General features: G+C 45.0%; 1 pseudogene across 1 annotated transcript; it reads right to left on the reverse strand.

Moving 5' to 3' along the window:
* Positions 1-14,925: 14,925 nt before the first annotated feature.
* Positions 14,926-19,723, reverse strand: LOC309604911 (keratin, type I cytoskeletal 18 pseudogene; annotated as a pseudogene). The gene has a single exon. The product of its transcript is annotated as a keratin, type I cytoskeletal 18 pseudogene (transcript).
* Positions 19,724-20,055: the final 332 nt, after the last annotated feature.

Consider the following 20,055-nt stretch of genomic DNA (forward strand, 5'->3'; position numbering starts at 1 on the left):
GAGCTCTGGGATTCTGCACACTAGCCTTTGCCAGTTATGAGCAAATAAATACCCTCTTTTGCCTCAAAAAATTAAAGTTGGATTTCTCTGACATAAAATTGAGAAAGTCCTGACTCATACAAGGGGTCTTCTTGACAGTTTTCTGGGTTTTTTTTTATTCCATGTAAGGGGATTCAGGAATCACTTGCATTCATTTATTTATTCATCAAACTTTCATAACATCTGACCCCGTACCAGGCTACATGCTAGGCCCTGCAGCTCCAAAGATGAATAACTAACTCTTGGCTCCTGGTCCCAAGAAACTCACAAAGTAGCATGATCCAGATTGAGAAAGGCCTCCAGGTATATGGGGTCTTCCTGCTGAGGCCAAGATGAGAGCAAACGCTGTTTTGCTCACTGCCATGTACCTGGCCCCTGGCACATGAATTAGAAAAACTGTAGTCTGAGAGACGTAAGAGAGAAGGAAGAATTTCATGAGATCAAGAGCTGATAAAGGCTAGAGTGACTCAGTGATGGTCTGAGTTCCTGTCCTGCCTCTGTCACCCACCAGCTTTCTGGCCTTGGAGAAGTAACATCAACTCTCTGGACCTCTGAAGGGGTTGGGCTGTACCAGAAATGCTCAACCCTATCTGCACATTAGAAAAAAAGCACCGCGGCCTGGGCCTCACTCCAGTTCAATTCAATCATATTTTCTGGAGTGGGGCCCTGGCATTAGTGTTTTTTGAAAGCTCACTGGATAATTCTAATGTGCTGCCAGAGTGGAAAAACACTGCTCTAGGTTAGTTAGAAGCTTCTTGTGTCATAGTCAAATGATACTTTGATCTGAGTTTATGGGATCCTTTATATAGAGTAGGATTTCATAGAGGGGAGGAGGGAGATAGCATGAGGTCATTTAAGCCCTGATTATATTTACTATTTCATTTGTTCATTCTCTCCGACCTTCCTCCCTCCTTCCCTTCCTTTCTTCCTTCCTTCTTTCCTTCCTTCCTTCCTTCCTTCCTACAACTCTTAGTTAAGTGCCTACAAGATCCCAGTCATGGCAATAGTCTGGTTGAGGCAGAGAGGGAGGAATAGGGAGAAAAACTAGAAAAGCATGTTGGGACTATGATTTGAGGGGTCTGTACACTGATACTGAAGATGCTTGTTTTTGCTATAAGGGTATAATTCAAGATTCATACTTAGTATGAAATGTAGGCTTCTCCTTTGAAATCTTTGACATAAACTATAGCCCTCAGGTATTTGGTAACTATTCTCACTAAGCAACCACTTGGTTAAAAAAAAAAACACCCATCAGTGTTTATTTTCTCAAAACCTTAGGAGCCATTCTTCACTTCCAGAAGAAGAAAATGATGTGTGTTTATAGTGATCTAGCTCTATGACAGCCATAGATATCCCCATATAATTCTCATGTTCAAGGACAGCCCTGATTTTAAATATGCTCTTCCAGTGAGACCATATATCTTGGTGTTCAGTTTTGCAAAATGGATTACCACATTGAGATAACCTGTAAGTTCTTAGGCTTTTTTTTTTCTTTTTTTTTGTCTCTCTTGAAAATATGCTTGTAGTTTATTATGTATGTGTGTATGGTATTAGGGTGCCAGGCAGGTGGTTGAAGTGGGAGGGGATTGTGTTGAATGTTACGGTATGAAAGACCTATACAAATCTTTGTTAAAACTGGTTCCTTTGAGCCAGGCTTTTATGGTGCCATACGGTGCCCTCAGTCTCTTAAACTGAGCCGTTGTTGTGTTCCCCATGTCACTCTGGGACCATATGGAGGCCAAGCCTACTAAGGGGGAGATCCAAAATGGCAATTCTCTTTCTCCCTTGAACTTGGCTGGTCCAAACTGCCTGGACCACGCAGCCTGGGTGTAGCCTCTGTGAGCAGGAGTTGTGGTGATGAAGCAGGCAAGCCTTATCCCCTATCAGCCTACGGTTACCTTAAGGGTAAGTGCCAGTGCTATTCTCTTAATATCCCTTCTGCATGATACTAGTGATTCCGGGGAGCACATTGGATAAGAGCTCTGGCTCTGGAGTCAGACAGACCCAGGAAAAGCCCAGCGCTTCCACTCCTAGCTGTGTGACCTTAGGCAAGCTACTTAACATTCCTTTACAGCAGTTTTTTCTCTGAAAAGTGGGATTCTGATATTACTACTTAGTAATGCTGCTGGGAGGGTCAAATACGACACAGGTGTGAAGTGGGATGTTGAAGGGGAACCCCGGATCCACGTCAGTTATTATCACAGCGTCCAGCTCAGTGTCTGGTATAATAGGTGCTCAGCAATTGAATACATTTCCCTGGTGGATTCATGCTTTTTTAGTCTTGGACGCTAAGACTACACTTCTAAAGGGCAGAGACCATTACTTTCAGATCTTCTATGGGCTGTCTCTTCCTGCACAGGGCCCGGCATGTAGAAGGTGTTCAGTAAATATGCAGTGGGGGCATTGTGGTGGACGGCAAAAGTCTAACCTGAATCCTGGTCTTAGCTGTTCCGTTATGGAAATGATTTCACATCTCTGGGTCTCAGTTTCTTCATTGGTAAAAATGAGGAGTTAGGCACTGAATGCATGGTTTGGAGCAGATGCCAGGTGCTTGATCCCAGAATATGGTCTGCAGGAGATTTTCAGTCAAACGCAACAAAACAAAAATAAAAATTAGAAAAACAAATAACAGTTTTCCTGAATTCGCTGGCATTTGTGAGCTGGTTGGCCAGCAGGATCTGACATGACCATTATGGACCCAGATGGGCTGGGTATCCTATGTACAAGATGGGAATTGAGCTATTCAAGTCTAATTTCAATAAAAGTCAATGAAAAAGTCACAAAGGCGGGGCACTATGAAGGAAATTATAATAGGTATGATAAAAGCTTATGAGACATATTTTTTAATTAATTAATTAATTAATTTTATTTATTTATTTTTGGCTGCTTTGGGTCTTCGTTGCTGCGCGCGGGCTTTCTCTAGCTGCGGCGAGCGGGGGCTACTCTTCGTTGTGGTGCGCGGGCTTCTCATTGCGGTGGCTTCTCTTGTTGCGGAGCACAGGCTCTAGGCGCGCAGCCTTCAGTAGTTGTGGCACGTGGGCTCCGTAGTTGTGGCTCACGGGCTCTAGAGCGCAGGCTCAGTAGTTGTGGCGCATGACCTTAGTTACTCAGCGGCATGTGGGATCTTCCCGGATCAGGGCCCGAACCCGTGTCCCTTGCAGTGGCAGGCGGATTCTTAACCACTGTGCCACCAGGGAAGCCCTATGACACATATTTTAAAATCATGGTTTACCAGTGTACTCAAAAAAAAATTAAGGTTAACTATATGCCACACAGAATTTTCTGATCCCATGGACCATTACTGAAAACATTGGTTGTAGGAGTGGTCAGCTTGAGCAGGGAAGAGTATTCTGTCACTGACATTGTTTAGAATTGCCGGTGCATGGTGGTAATGAAATTTCTTAAATGGGTCTTATTCTTATTTTTAAGTTCTTTTTAGACACTGCACCTCCTCATTGCATCAGGGACCAGATGCCCCCTGCCCTTGGTTTGCCATGGATTGAAAATATTTGGGTGCCCTTGGACTAGATCTCTTACCGCTTGAACAGCATTAAATTCTCAGCACAAATTTCATTCTGTTCGAGAGACCTAAAGTAGCCCTGCCCTACCAACCTGCACAGTCACTATTCCATATTTTAAAATCAACTTGACTGGGGTTTAATTAATGTGCAGGAAACTGTATCCATTTAAAATGTACAGTTTGATGGCTTTCGTTATATGTATACACCCATGAAACAGCCACCACAATCAGGAAACAGAGCATTTCCTTCTCTCCAGAAGTTTCCTCTGGGCAGTCAGCCCATCCTTCTCTCTGCCCTCAGCCCTAGGCAACCACTGGATTGGTTTTTGTCAATATAGAGTCATTTGCATTCTCTAGAATGATATAAATAGAATCATACAGCATGTAGTATTTTGCGTGTGCTTTTTTTCACCCAGCATAATGATTTTGAGATTCATCCATGTTGTTACGTGTATCAGAATTTCATTCCCTGCTATTCCATTGTATGGATATACTACTGCCATTTGTGTATTCATTCTCCTGTTGATGAGCATTTGGGTCATTTTCCGTTTTTGCCTATTGACGTCAGTCTGTTTCATTGTCTTCATTGCATTGTCACTGTCTGAAATTTTCTTCATCTCTTTAGTTGTTTTTGGCTCCCCTCTTTTCCCCAAAACAAACAGGACCTCATCCTCTAGTTCTCCACTTTCTCTGCAGTGCCTGACACATGATGGGAGCTCAGGATTGAATAATGCCAGGAATTTCAACGTTGGGCTGTACTTGGAGCATTCCTGAGTTCAAATACCTCCTGCACTATTAACTTTGTGACCTTGAGCAAATTGCCTCACGTCTCTGAATTTCAGTTACTTCATCTGTAAATTGAGCATTGTCATACTATCTCACAAGTATGCTGTGAACATAAAAGTAGATTTATTATTATTTTTTCAAATAAATTTATTTATTTAATTTATTTATTTTTGGCCACGTTGGGTCTTCCTTGCTGAGCGTGGGCTTTCTCTAGTTGCGGCGAGCAGGGGCTACTCTTCATTGCGGTGCATGGACTTCTCATTGCGGTGGTTTCTCTTGTTGCAAAGCACGGGCTCTAGGTGGACAGGCTTCAGTAGTGGTGGCTCGTGGGGTCTAGAGCACAGGCTCAGTAGTTGTGACGCGTGGGCTTAGTTGCTCCGCGGCCTGTGGGATCTTCCCGGACCAGGGCTCGAACCCCTGTCCCCTGCATTGGCAGGCGGATTCTTAACCCCTGCACCACCAGGGAAGCCCTAAAGGTAGATTATTAAACATGGAAAGTCAGTGCTGTCCTAAGTGTCTTATGAGTAATAATTCATGTAATTCGTTAATCAGTTCATCAACCCCATGAGGAAAGTACTATTATTATCATTCTGACCATTTCACAGATAAGAAAATTGAGGCAGGAGTTAGTAAGAGCAGAGCTTCACTTGTACCCAGCTGTTTAGCTTATGAGACTGTTCTCCCCATCGCTGTTATTCTGCTTCTCTAGGCTATTAAACCAGATAACATGTGAAGTGCCCAGCACAGTACCTGACACATAATAGCTTCACAGTAAATATTTGTTTCCTTCTTCCTTAGGTATAAAGTCACAGAGCAAGATGCCAAACATCCCACCATTTACCTATCATTTCAGGACCATATGTGCAAAGTTGCAGCAGGTAAAATTCAATAGAATTTTGTAGACTGTGATACACTGCATTATTTTCATCCTCTTGACATTTTAGTTTCTTGTGTTGAGACATGATTTAAGTACTGGGAAGGATAATAAGTTTGTTAAGTAGATCAGTTTGATTACATATTTTTCCAGTACATTGATTGTGAATTTTTGTTCATAATTTGGCCCAGAAGGAGACTCTCTAGGCCCTTTTAAGGCAATCTGGGAGCTGGCCTGAGAGTGGGGTCTGATCCTGAGGGTGTCCAGTTTAGCACTGTAAGCAATTCACAAACAACCACAGGAAACCAATCAGTGTCAAATGATCAGCCAGGAGCCAGTGCCAACCCTCAGGGAGGGAACAGCTATTTTCTTTTTTTTTCTTTCTTCCCGTTTTATTGAGATATAATTGACATACAGCACAGTATAAGTTTAAGGTGTACAGCATAATGATTTGACTTACATACATCCATGAAATGATTACCACAATAAATTTAGTGAACATCCATCATTTCATATAGACATAAAATGAAAGAAAAAGAAAAAAATATTTTTTCCTTGTGATGAGAACTCTTAGGATTTCCTCTCTTAACAACTTTCATACATAACATAAAGCAGTTAATTATATTAATGATGTTGTACATTACATCTCTAGCACTTATTTGTCTTATAATGAGAAGTTTGTACCTTTTAAGTACCTTCATCCAATTCTCCATTGCCCCACCCCTGGGAATAGCTTTTTCTGATTTGGACCATACAGCACTCTGCTGAAAATAACTATTCAGCAATATTCTTGGAGCTACAGGCCGTGAACTGTGTTCATAGCTTGTTATCAGAGTGGCCAGTCTGCGAGAGACCCACAGGTCCAGGGAGGGGCTGGAGGGAGGGAAAGCCAGCTGCTGCGGCTCAGGGCAGCACAGCTCTGCCTTGGCACAGGGGAGGTGGGTGCAGGACAGGGATTGAAACCCAGGCCTGTTGCTGATCTGGGGGGACTTAAGCCACACCCAGGCTTCTATGAGACCAGGTTGGGGGGAAAGAGCAAAGCAGTCGCTCTTTCTGCCCCCCATCATCTTCCAGTCTCACTGGGGAGGCAGGCACAGGAGCTAGCAAGACCAGTGCCTTGTGGGAGGATAACATGTGAGGGAGTCCCAGGCAAGGAGCATGGCATTCCCTAGGGCAGAGGGGCTGGGACAGGGGCTACCAAGGGCACCAAAGATAGTTTCTTGGAGTAGGTAAGTCTTGCTGTTGACAAATCTGTCCCAGGATGTATGACCCATGCTCAGAGGGCCTCCCACCCTTGGGTTAATGCTCTGCTCTTGCCATCTTGAAATTCTCAATAATTAAAAAAAATTTATTCCATTGACGTATAGTTGATTTACAATGCTGTGTTAGTTTCTGGTGTACAACAGAGGGTTTCAGTTATGTATATATATTCTTTTCCATTATGATTTATTATAGGATATTGAATATAGTTCCCTGTGCTATACAGTAGGACCTTGTTGTTTACCCTTTCTATATATGATAGTTTGCATCTGCTAATCCCAAACTCCCAATCCATCCTTCCTCCATCCCCCCCTCCTCTTTGACAAGCACAAGTCTGTTCTCTATGTCTCTGACTCTGTTTCTGTTTAGTAGATAAGCTCATTTGTGTCATATTTTAGATTCTGCAGAAATTCTTATTAATTTTGAACAAGGGGCTCCACATTTTCATCTCGTACTGGGTCCCACAAATTATGTCCTGATCATCTCTATCAGGTTACTTCCATCATTGATTATTTTTCCTCCTAATCAGGCTTCTCCTTTTAAAATTCCTCATCTCACCCAAAAATGCCAGCTTCTTCCCAGTCCTCTGGACTTCAAACCTCAAGGCAGCTGTCACCCTTGCATCACCCTCTACGCCCAACTGATTGCCAAGATTTGAGGAGTATCCCTTCACGCACTTCACATCCTCGTGCTCTGCACAGTTTCCAGAGCCATACACCAAGTTCAGGCCTGTCTTGTCCTGTGTTAGAGTCTCTAGACCCTTGCTACTTTGTGTGGTCTGGCGACCCTTGGCATCAACATAACCTGGGAGCTTTTTGGAAATGCAAAGCCTTGGGCCCCACCCTAGATCTGCATTTTGACAAAACACTTAGATGATTCCTAGGCACTTTACAGTTGAGAAACCCAGACAGTGGATTCTGGCTATATATTAGAATCACCTGGGGAGATTTAAAAACTACCAGTGATTGGGCCCCAGCCTTAGAAATCCTGATTTAAGTAGTTAGCAGCAGTATGAATTTTTAAAGACCCCACCCCCTTTTCCACTTCTTTTCTTTATCTAGTGCTGTGTAACAAATTACCCCAGCACTTAGTGGCTTCAAACAACATGCATTTATTATCTCACAGTGTCTGTGTTCAGGAGTCCAGACACAGCTCAGCTGGATCCTCTGCTTCAGGGTCTCTCACAAAATTGCAATCAAGGTGTGGGCCCAGGGTCTCTCAGAAGGTTGCAGTCAAGGTCAACTGGAGCAGGATCTGCTTCCAAACTCACTCAGTTGTTGTTGGCAGGACTCAGTTCCTCACAGGCTGCTGGGCCAAGGGTCCCTGTTCCTAGTTGGCTGTTGGCTGGAGACCACTTTCAGTTCTTTGCCACTTGGGCCTTTCCCACATGGAAGCTTGCTTCATTCAAGTCAGCAAGAGAGAGGGTCTGCTAGCAAGAGGGAAGTCACACTGCTTTATAACCCATTCATGGAAATGACACCCCATTACTTTTGCCCTATTTTTTTTTTTATTGAAGTATAGTTGATTTACAATGTTGTGTTAATTTCTGCTGTACAGCAAAGTGATTCAGTTATACATATATACAGATTCTTTTTTTTAATATCCTTTTCCATTATGGTTTATCATAGGATATTGATTATAGTTCCCTGTGCTATACAGTAGGACCTTGTTGTTTATCTACTCTATATATAATAGCTTACATCTTTCTTTTGCCATATTCTATTCATTAGAAACAAGCCACTAGGTCCAGCCCACACTCAAAAAGGGGAGAAGTACACAAGGATGTGCCTACCAGGAGGTGGGGATCATTGGGGGCTATCTTGGAAGTCTGCCCACCCCACCACCCAGGTGATTCCAGCATGTACCAGGGCTGAGAACCATTGCTCTAGAACAAGGATGTAAAGAAGCCCACCCCTTATCTCAGCTTGATTAAAGAGTAGTGAATCTAGAGTGATGAAAGTGATTATGAGGCTATATCTGGGCTCCATGGGAGCAGTGTGGTAGTTGAATAGTAATATCTGCCAAGGTCAAGGGATGTGGCAAATGTGGGCTATGCCATCCCTAGTCTACACTCTGCCAACCCAAATATAGACTTTGGGGGTAATCTAAAAACTCTCTCCAGTCTCCCCCAGTCCTCCAACAACAATAATTTTTTTTAAACTTGTTTGCAACATCAATTGTTCTAAGCCCAGTTGTATTTCTTTCCTCATAATACTGTATACAATAGCTAATACCTCTTGAGGACTTACTAAATGCAAGGCACGTGTCTAAGTGCTTTATATTTATTATCCCATTAAACCTCACCACAACCCTAGAGGTAAGTTACTATTAATATCTCCAACGTTTCCAGTGAGGAAATTGAAGCAGAGAAAGGTTAAGCAACCTGCCTGGGTCCCACAACTAGTAAATGGTGGAACTGAGAGTCAAACTTAACTGGTCTGCTCTTAAACCACTAATTTAATGTAAAAAAATCTTCAGTACCTACACATTTCCATTTATGTTTGTCATGACATTGCCATTAATAATAGTGAAAAAATGGAAACAACATACCTGTCCAATAATAGGGAAATGGTGACATAAATTATGGTACATCTCTAGGATGATCTATTATATTATATATATTATATTAAAAGGGATGCTTTTCAACAAATTTTAAAGATGTGGGAAAATGCACAAAATGATGTTAAAAGAAAAGGAGTTGTATATATCATTTAACCTCAGTTATGAAAATATATTTGTATATGACTAGAAGAAAAAATATAGCAGTATTTTTTTGTGGATTATGTAATTATGGGTGATTTTAAAAATGAACATAGTTTACGTACAATAGAATGGACAGATATTAACTGTCCAGTTCAATAAATTTTGATAACTGTATACACTTGTATAAATGTCATCCAAAATGAGAGCACATTTCCATTATCTGAGAAAGTTCCTTCTCCAGTTAATCTCCCTTCTGCCCTTGCCTTCTTGTCAGTACTACACCACCACCGTCCTCATTTTTATCACAGTAGGTTAGTTTTAATGACATGAAAAAAACCTCTGCCCTCTCCTTCAGAGTCTCACAATGTTGCAATCAAAATCAACTGGAGCAATTTGTCTCTTTTTTAATTTCATATAAATGGAATCATATTCTTTTGTGTTTGGCTTCTTTCACTCATCATAACATTTTAGAGATTTGTCATTATGTTATGTGTTTGTTCCTTTTTATTGCTGAGCAGTATTCCATTGTATGAATATACCATGATTATTTATCCACTTTCTTATTGATGGACATTTGGATATTTTCCAGATTTTGGCTATTATGAATCAGTTTGCTATGATTATGTTTTGTCTTTATGTGATCATAGTTTTTCACTTCTCTTGGGTTTATACCAAAGAGTGCAATTGCTGGGTCATAGAGCAGATGTACATTGCACTTTATGAGAAAAGAAAAAGGTAGTTTTCCAAGGTGGTTGCACCATTTTACATTTTACTTCCACCAGAAGCGTATGAAAATTCTATTGTTTGTACATCCTTGCCAACAACTGGTCAAGTCAAATTTTTATCCAGTGTTGTGGGTGTGAAATGATATTGTGTTTTATTTTGGAAGGAGAAAACCCTCTTTAACCTGGTTTCAAGGTTGTCTCATAGATAATTTCAAATACCATCCCAGGCTCTTCTGCTTACCCCCTCTATGTGTTCTGTGTCCTATTAGAATTGGACTTTTCTTGTGCCCTAAACCTTGCTTTCCTGCCTCTGTAGTGGTTGCAAAATTGAGGGCGAGAGGGTTAGAAATGTAGAGGGAGGGGAGAAAGAGGAAAACAGGGAAAGGGAGACAGAGGCAGACATATACAAAAGACAGAAAGAGGCAAGGTGGCAGAGAGATGTGATTAGACAAAGATGAGAAAAATAAAGGAAAGGAGGTAGGCACCAGATAAAGGAGGAGGGGGACAATGGGACAGCAGGAAAAGTGATAAGGAAAGAGAGTAAGAAGAAGTGTGCATGAGGGGAGGGGACAAAAAAAGAAAGTGAAGCGGGACAAGGAAGGGAAGGGAGGATGGAGATGGGAGACGGAGGAAGGGAGGAGACAAAGGGAAAAAGAGAAGCAAAATCTTTCCCGCACCACCCATCCAGCGGGCAGCCTTGGATTGTCCCAGCCCTGGAGGGAAGCTCATTTGCCAGCGAGATCTGTCTCTGCTCCTGGTGGGCTGATGCCCAGGAAGCAGCGCTGAGTTGCGCTGAGAACATCCCTCATTAATATCAGAGGCCCCAGCCAGCCCTAATGGCCCCTGAGCCTCGTGGGCTGCAGAGGGACCAGAGAGCTTACATGTTGGTTGGGCAGATGCCAGGCTGTGCTCACAGAGAGGACACTTCCCTGGGCTAGCCTGGGGTCTGATGCCAGGCCAGGGCCTTGAGACTTCTGAGTCATCTGGAAGGCAAACAGTAGTTCCTTTGGAGTGATGGAAACATGGTGAGTCCAGTTCCCTCTCCTGGGCCTGACTAGGGTGACAAGCAGCCCATTAACTATAGTTAATGGTCAGAGAGAAGCAGCTCATGGCAACCGTGTCATTTGAGTCAGTCCTTTGGGTACATTTGGTCAGTCAACAGAAACTGAATCTTGCCCAAATCTCACCTGTCGTCAAATAGCTCACAGTCTAGTCAGAAAGAGGTGACAGTAAACAAAATTACTAAGACTTAAATATGTGCTATAAGAGATAAATATGGTAGTAACTCCTTTCAAACCTCAAAAGCTCAGTAAAGATTTATTTATTTAATGAATAAATGAATGTTCAACCCATGTATCCAGTAGCACGGAGGAAGAAGGGTTATCGATGAACTAATCCTTTCCACAGGATTGGACACATGATGGATGCCCCAATTGAGCTTTATTAAATGAATGGCTGGTTACATTTTACTGCAGGGGAAAATGTGATACTTCTCAGGAAAGTAGCATTCTAAACTGCTGTCACTCACTAGTACTTTGATATGTCCATTTTTGCTGATATTTACAAATCATATTAGTTCCCTTAAAACTCGTATCCATTCTGTGAGTTGGGCAGGGCTGGAATCACCATCTGCATTTACAGATGAAGAAATCGAGGACCAGACAGGCTGGGTGTTGCCCCTTGAAGTCCTAAAGCCACATCTGAAGTGCAGGGCTCCTAACAGCTCAGCCAATTCTCTTTCTCCACTCCATGTGGCCATCCTCATGTTCAGTAACAGCTAATGGAGGGGGAGGTCTGATGCCATTGGGGCTTTGGGGGGAAGGATTATAGTGGTAGAAGTGGGAACTCAGTGCCGGCACTAAGGGAGTGGCTCTATAGAAATGATTTCATGTAACTATCACAACAGCCTTATGAGATGGGAATTGTTATTTAATTAATTAATTTATTTATGGCTGAGCACAGCACGTGGCTTGCAGGATCCTAGTTCCCCTACCAGGGATTGAACCTGGGCCACCACAGTGAAAGCGCCGAGTCCTAACCACTGGACCAGGGAATTCCGCAGCGCCCCACCCCCACTTCTTTTAGACTTAAGGAAATATAGGCTCAGAAATATCGAGTAACTTGTCCAAGGTCAGAGCTGGAATTCAAACTAGATCTGTTGTACTTTGAAGTTCACATTTTTTCCACTGCATCATGGTTACTCGAGGTGATTTTGGAAAGAGATGAGCAAAGTGATAACATCGAAGTTTCTGAGACTCTTCAGCAAATCACAGTTTCTCTGGCATGGGGTGGGAATCGAAGGGTGGAAATTGTGCATCTCCAGGCCTCAGGGGCACTTTGGGATTTCCTCCCTGTGGGATGAACACACTGGATTTTATTTGGTTCCCCCGTTCCCCCCTCCAGTGATAGAAAGAGTAAAAAGTCCTCATTAGCTGGGGTAGCTGGGCTTCCTTGCAAATTTAGGGACAAACCAACCAATCAAGTTTAAGTGGGACAGAGGAGAGGAAGGGTTTGAGGGGAAAGAAAATTACCCATAATTCTCTGAGGTAGATTACGTCACGCCTGCAACCAGCCTGGGGAATTTCAGTGCCTGTGAGGATCGCCCAGCCTCTCCGCTCAACTTTCTCCCCTTCCCTCCATCTGCTTCAGTCCCCAGCCCCAGGGCCCATCCCCAACTCTGCTGTCACCAAGAGCAACTCTACCTCAGACATCTTAAACGGCTTTCTTATCGTATCCTTCCCACTGCCATTTTAATACTTAATAGAAACCTCCAGAGCCTGGGGTCGGGGCCCTGATCTGTCTGTTACACTTCATTCTGTTTGTCAGTGTGTATTAATAGTCAGGGCTTTTCCAGTGGCAAATGGTAGGTACCCATTTTACACTTGCTCAGAGAGAAAGAGTTTTGTTGGCTTTTTAAATGGGAAGGACAGGGGTACGATATCTAGGGTCAGAGGAGCTTGTCAGACTCAGGGTCCCTGTGTACAACTGTTCAGCTTGTATACTGAACAAGGGCACCACATCTAAGGGGGGGCCATTCACATGGCATTGTATGTGAAATACGTGCCATTCACATACTAACCCACATAAGGTAGGTGAGACGGTTTCAGCTGAGTCCTGGAGCAGTGAGGGAGAATCCCCTCTTTAATAAAGCCACATTGGCATACGAAGCCCTAAACAAGCTCAGGAGATATGTTCACACAGGTGCAACCGTGCATGTCCCAACCACTTCCTGCCTCCCCTAAGACTGCTTCTCTCACCTGCGGCTCTCAGAGACACGTTCCTGTCCCCCTGCCCTCCAACTCCAGCCTGCCTCAGAGGGCAGGATGGCCACTGGGGCTAGAACGTTCCTTCAGGGTGCCACCTCTGTTTCTATTTCCAGGGCCCATGACTTAGGGTTGTTCAGGTTGTACTCTGATATATATGTATATATGGGATATATATGTGATATATAATGGTATATATGTGTATATATATGGATGTGTGTATATATATATATACACATACACACACATACCTTTTTTTTTTTTTTTTTTTTTTTGCCGAGTGCTGCGCAGCGTGCAGGATCTTAGTTCCCTGACCAGGGATTGAACCTGGGCTCACAGCAGTGAAAGCGCTGAGTCCTAACCACTGGACTGCCAGGGAATTCCCTGTACTCTGATATATATATATATATATATATTTTTTTTTTTTTTAAAGATGGAATCAGATTTGTCCTCAGCCTTGCAGACAAGCCATTCTTTTTTTTTTTTTTTTTTTTTTTTATTTTATGTTATTTATTTATTTATTTATTGGCTGTGTTGGGTCTTCGTTTCTGTGCGAGGGCTTTCTCTAGTTGCGGCGAGCAGAGGCCACTCTTCATCGCGGTGCGTGGGCCTCTCACTATCGCGGCCTCTCTTGTTGCAGAGCACAGGCTCCAGACGTGCAGGCTCAGTAGTTGTGGCTCACGGGCCCAGTTGCTCCGCGGTATGTGGGATCCTCCCAGACCAGGGCTCAAACCCGTGTCCCCTGCATTGGCAGGCAGATTCCCAACCACTGCGCCACCAGGGAAGCCCCTGTACTCTGATATATTAACATAGAGCTTTTTTAACTTGAGGCAAAGGTGCTTTTCCCGAATTCACACAAAGGTGTTATATAGGCTGGGATGACCCTGGCCAGTGTTTTCATTTCTTTAAGTAGGGGTATGACCCATTTATAGAGTTCCAAATTGCAATAGGTGTCATTGATTTCCGTATGCCCACCTTCAAACTATCAGGTTCCAGAGTGATCTTTCTAATGTACAAATCCAATGATATTGCATGAATGAATCAAAAGAGTTATTCAGGAACAAAGAGAAGGGTTGTCAAGCTGCACTGAGGATCCACCTGAGATGAGAAATCATGAATTTGCAGAGCCGCTGACTTGCACTGCTGCGTCATGTTCTCCAGCAACAGACCAGCAGAAAAGACAGGTTTGTAAGATGGAGACAGAGTCAGAATTTTGCCATGTCAGACTCGAGAGCGAAGGGTGCTGGCGAGAGAGTAATTTTGATGACTCACCACAGCGGTGAAGGTTGGGTAAGAAGGAGCATAGCACAGTGCTTTCATCTCTCAGCTCTGCTCTGTCATTCCCCACTGTAGAGAGGGCTCCTCTGTGTGGTGAAGATGGTTGTGGTGAGCCCTAGACTTTCGTCTTTCCAGTATAATTCTACAGGCAAAAGGCTGGCTTCCAGCTAGTCCCAGTTGCAGTGCTGGGAAGAACACTAATTGGCCTGCTGTGGGTCACATGACCATCTTGGGGCCTATCATGGTCGTGGGAGGGGAGTGGAGCACTCTGATTGGCCAGCCCTGGATCACATGGTCACACTTACTGTCAGGAAAGTGGGTGTGTCTTACTAGAAGACGGGGGAACACTCACCAGTGAGTAAAATTGGTAACTGTCATACCCATCTTCGCATCTTCTCATCATTCAACAAAAATGTACTGAGCACCCACCATGTGCCAGGCACTGTGCTATGCTCCTTCTTTTTTTTTTTTGCAGTAACATCTCAACTTTTATTGGCCTCCTGCTCCCCAGGGCACCCTCCTTCTGCAAACTCAGTGCCTCAGAACTTTGGTGTCTGAGGTCTCAGACACCACTTTGCCGTCCACGAGCCTGAGGGTGGTGGTCTTCCGATGGTTTGCATGGAGTTGCTGCTGTTCACGGCGTCACCAAGATTGAAGTCCTCCCCATCTTCCAGCAGGTGGCGGTAGGTGTTGATCTCAGCCTCCAGCTTGACCTTGATGTTCAGCAGGGCCTCATACTCCTAGGTCTGGCGTTGCCCCACTGCTCAGGTCTGGGCCAGCTCCGACTCCAGGTGCAGGAGGACCCCATTGAGCTGTTCCATCTGCATGACATAGCGGGCCTCCACTTCCCTCAGGCTGTTCTCCAAGCTGGCCTTGAGATTTCTCACGGAGTCCAGGTCGATCTCCAGGGACTGGACAGTGCGTCTCAGCTCCGTGAGTGTCATCTCAGCAGCTCTTATCTCAGCGGTCTGCGAGGTGACCACTGTGGTGCTCTCCTCAGTCTGCTGGGACCGTACTTGTCCAGCTCCTCTCGGTTCTTCTGAGCCAGCTCGTCATTCTGGGCCCGGATGTCTGCCATGATCTTGCTGAGGTCCTGAGCTTTGGGGGTATCCAACTCCACGGTCAACCCAGAGTTGGCAGTCTGGTTTTGTAGACCCTTTACTTCCTCCTCGTGGTTCTTCTTCATGAAGAGCAGCCCCTCCTTGAGAGCCTCGGTCTCAGTCTCTAGCTGCAGCCAGGTGACACTGGTGTCATCAGTGACCTTGTGGAGCCTGTGGATGTCACTCTCCACAGACTGGCGCGTGGCCAGCTCCATCTCATACTTGACTCTAAAGTCATCAGCAGCAAGACAGGCATTGTCCACAGAACTTGCAAAAATCTGAGCCCTGAGGTCCTTGATGGTCTTCAAGTAATGCCCCCAGTCTCTGACCTGGGGTCTCTTCTTCTCCAGGTGTTCCCGGATTTTGCACTCCAGTCTCCTATGATCGGCCTCCAGGCTCCTCACCCTCTCCAGGTAAGAGGCCAGGCGGTCATTCAGGTCTTGCACGGTCTCCTTTTCGCCCTGGATGCCCCCTACACCCACCAGACCCCCGACCATCCTGGCGCCCAGGTTCCTGGATCCCCAGCCACCCCAGATGCTGGTGGAGTGGGACACGAAGATCCGGGAGCCCGAGCCCCCGGCGCCTGCGTAGACGCTGGCAGCACTGCTGACCGGTCGGACCCGGTGGCCCGGTGACTGCACGGAGTCCAGGGACCGGTAGTTGGAGAAGGGGGACTGGGCCCTGAAGCTCATGTTGTTTGTTCCGTGAGGAAAGAGCGAGGCCAGGACTCAGGTGCTGGGCGGTCGCTATGCTCCTTCTTACCCAACCTTCACCGCTGTGGTGAGTCATCAAAATTACTCTCTCACCAGCACTCTTCACTCTCGAGTCTGACATGGCAAAATTCTGATTCTGTCTCCATCTTACAAACCTGTCTTTTCTGCTGGTCTGTTGCCGGAGAACATGACACAGCAGTGCAAGTTGGCGGCTCTGCAAATTCATGATTTCTCATCTCAGGTGGATCCTCAGTGCAGCTTGACAACCTTTCTCTTTGTTCCTGAATAACTCTTTTGATTCATTCATTCATTCATGCAATATCATTGGATTTGTACATTAGAAAGATCACTCTGGAACCTGATAGTTTGAAGGTGGGCATACAGAAATCAATGACACCTATTGCAATTTGGAACTCTATAAATGGGTCATACCCCTATTTAAAGCCTGTTGGGCCTCCTTATAGCCTATAGAATAAAGTCTAACCTGTTTATTAGTTTGGCATACAGAGCCTGGCCCCTCCCTCACTAACGGCCTTAGCTCCCTGCCCTCCTATCTTCCTACTTTCTGACCTATGAACTCTCAGCTCATTTCCTTAACTCACCCATGCTGTTCATGCTTCTGGGCCTTTGCTTACACTGTTGTTCCTGCCTGAGTGCTCTTCTCACTTTCTTCCACGAGTAAATTCTTGCTCATACTTAAAGACTCAGCTCAAGTGTCATTTCCTTCACGTAGCCCAACCCCTTTTCGTGGTGAGGTGTCCCTCCACCAGGCTCTCATGGCACCCTGGGTATGTCTCTCTCCTAGCACTTACTATATCTTACTGATATTATCTGTCTATTTCCCCCACCAGTCGGTCTGTTCTGGGAAGACAAGGGCTGTGTCTTGTTCATCTGTTCATCTCTGGCCCTGGCACATAGAGGGGAATTGAGCTGATCTGAACTGACCTATGATCCACTAAGCTTTTCTAGCCATCTCTCTCTGGAAGAGACAATCCCCCACCATTTCTCTTTCATGCCCCTAAGAGCTGCGGCCCTCACTCCAAGAGGGGCAAGTACATTTCACTCCCACTAGTGTTGCACAGTGTTTCCTGCACAGGCCACAGAGCAGATGTCCTGCGGAGGTATCAGGCAAACCACTCCTTCGCTTCTTGGTCCACACTGCTCATTATAGCTCCTAATGTACAATCTGAGAGGTAGACATCACCCAGCATTGAGATTCATGCCTCTCCTCCAATGTCACTGACCCCTTCAAATATGAGGGACTCTTCTGTTAGGATAAATGATTTGCCAAGATGCTACTTGTTCCTGATGTAAAACTGGCTCCTGGCCAACAGTTGCCCAAACATGCTCACTAGGTCTGAACCTGCAAGTGGATGTGGCTTGGCTTTGCTAAGCAAGGGTCACTCTTTCACGGGAAGTTGGTTGGAACATGATTTTTGAAAATCAAGAGTGGTCTGCTTTCTTTGGGGATCCTTGGTTGATGAGTACTATGCCCCACCAAGTGGTCCAGAGAGAGCCTCTAACCTGATGGAATTGTTCTTGAACCTGGGCCACTAGGTCATGTGAGAAGAGAGGGAGAGAGAAGGCCTGGACCTCTGTGGACCTTTGAGCCACAGGATGGCTAGTGATTTTTTTGCACCCAGAGAGAAGGGAGGCCATTCCTGACACAGGAGTTTGCATGATTTAGCATTAAGCGTCCCTAATATAGTTCTGCTGAATAGTCTAGAAAAAAAGAAATGAATTTCCAAGAACAGTTCAATGTTCTCATTAGGAGGGTAAAACAGGACAGCACCGCAAGGCCCAAGCCTGGCAGGCTTGGGCTTAGCACCTGATCTGCTCCAGAGCAGAGGGAAAGTGAAGAGCAGCCACAGACAGAGGCATGGCTGGGAGGAAAGAGCAGGGCATTTGGAGTCTGGAGACTGGGAGCCAGGCCCAGCCTTGACGCTAATTACTTGGGAGGCCCAGGCAGGTCAGTTGATATGGCCTTGCCTCACTTTCCTCACTGTATGGTGGGAACACATATGTGGCCGTGCTTCCTACCTGAGACACCTGCTTAAGTTTACTCGATCACCGTGTGTTAGGCCAGAGTCCGTCAATACTGGGTGCTTATATCCAGCTATGATGGTTAATTTTATGTGTCAACTTGACTAGGCTGTGATGCTGACTTGTTTGGTCAGACACTAATCTAGATGTTGCTGTGAAGGTTTCTATGATTTATTCCATTGACTTTAAGTCAAGGTAATTACCCTCCACAGTGTGGGTGGGCCTCATCCAATCAGTTAAAGGTGTTAAGAGCAAAGACTGAGATTTTCTGAAAGAAGCAGTTCTGCTTCAAGATTGAAACATAGAAATCCTGCTTGAGTTTCCAGCCCACTGGCCTGCTCTACTGAGTTCAGACTTGCCCATGGTGTGAGCCAATCCCTTAAAATCAATCTCTATTTCTCTCTGGGTCTCTCTGTCTTTGTCTCTGTCTCTCTCTCCTTCCCCTATTTGTTCTGTTTTTCTTGGGAACCCTGACTATTACATCTACCAGTTGGGGTCCCAGGCATCATTTACTAATCTGTGACCCTGGACACATCTTTTAACCTCCCTGATTCTCAATTTCTTGATCTGTAAAATAGAGATTAAGAAATATATATTTAAAATATCTCCATCTCTTCCCTTTGCACACAGCTCTTCTACCTGCTTCCCTGTGCCCGTGAAGGAGTGTTTGGGGGCTGAGGCATCAGAGAGGGCACAAACTGCTTGTCATCTTACACTGTTCAGGCCTGCCCCCAACTGCCCTGCCACGCCCTGTCAGCCCTGTCCTTTTCTCCTGATGGTCCTTCCAGCCTATCCAGTGTCTATGCTCTGGTGAAATGTGCAGAATGACTTTCCAGTCCCAGCCCCCAACTGGGACCAGAAAAATCAGGCAGCCCTCTCCCCACTGCCCAAAGCTGCTTCTAACCAGGGCTTCTCCTTCTGGTTCAATAGCCTCTCCGCCTTTGAAGTCCATATATTTGGACATTACCAGCCACCTCTATTGTTAGGGACATCATCCTCTTCCCTTCAGACCCCCCTCCCATGTTACTTGAGTGGTATGCCATCTGCCCATACGTTTGTCTTCAACTCTCTCCTGTACTGTCGTCTTTGTCGGCCTTAGGTGATGATTCATCCAAACACAATACCCATAGGAAGACGTGTAAAACATAAACACACAATTTGACAAATAACAAACACAAATGCACAAATGAACAAATAATGATAAAGCCAACACCTCTGTTACCATCATCCAGGTCGAGAAATTAAATATTGCCAGACCCCCAGAGGTCCCTTTCAGGTCACAACCCCCTCCCTCACATGTAAGTATCCATGATCCTGATTTGTATGGTAACTATTTTCTTGCTTTTCTTTGTGGTTTTAAGGCCTATCTGTACACTTCTAAATCCTATAGTGTCATTGTGCCTGTTTTATATAAATGGAATTATATTCCTATGGTTTTTTAAAAATATTTTATTTATTTATTTATGGCTGTGTTGTGTCTTTGTTTCTGTGCGAGGGCTTTCTCTAGTTGTGGCAAGCAGGGGCCACTCTTCATCACGGTGCGCGGGCCTCTCACTATCGCGGCCTCTCTTGTTGCGGAGCACAGGCTCCAGACGCGCAGGCTCAGTAATTGTGGCTCACGGACCCAGTTGCTCCGTGGCATGTGGGATCCTCCCAGACCAGGGCTTGAACCCGTGTCCCCTGCATTGGCAGGCGGACTCCCAACCACTGCGCCACCAGGGAAGCCCATTCCTATGGTTTTTATTTATGAT

This window comes from Balaenoptera borealis (genome assembly GCF_965194805.1).
Source record: "Balaenoptera borealis genome assembly, chromosome: 11".
NCBI classification, from domain to species: Eukaryota; Metazoa; Chordata; class Mammalia; order Artiodactyla; family Balaenopteridae; genus Balaenoptera; species Balaenoptera borealis.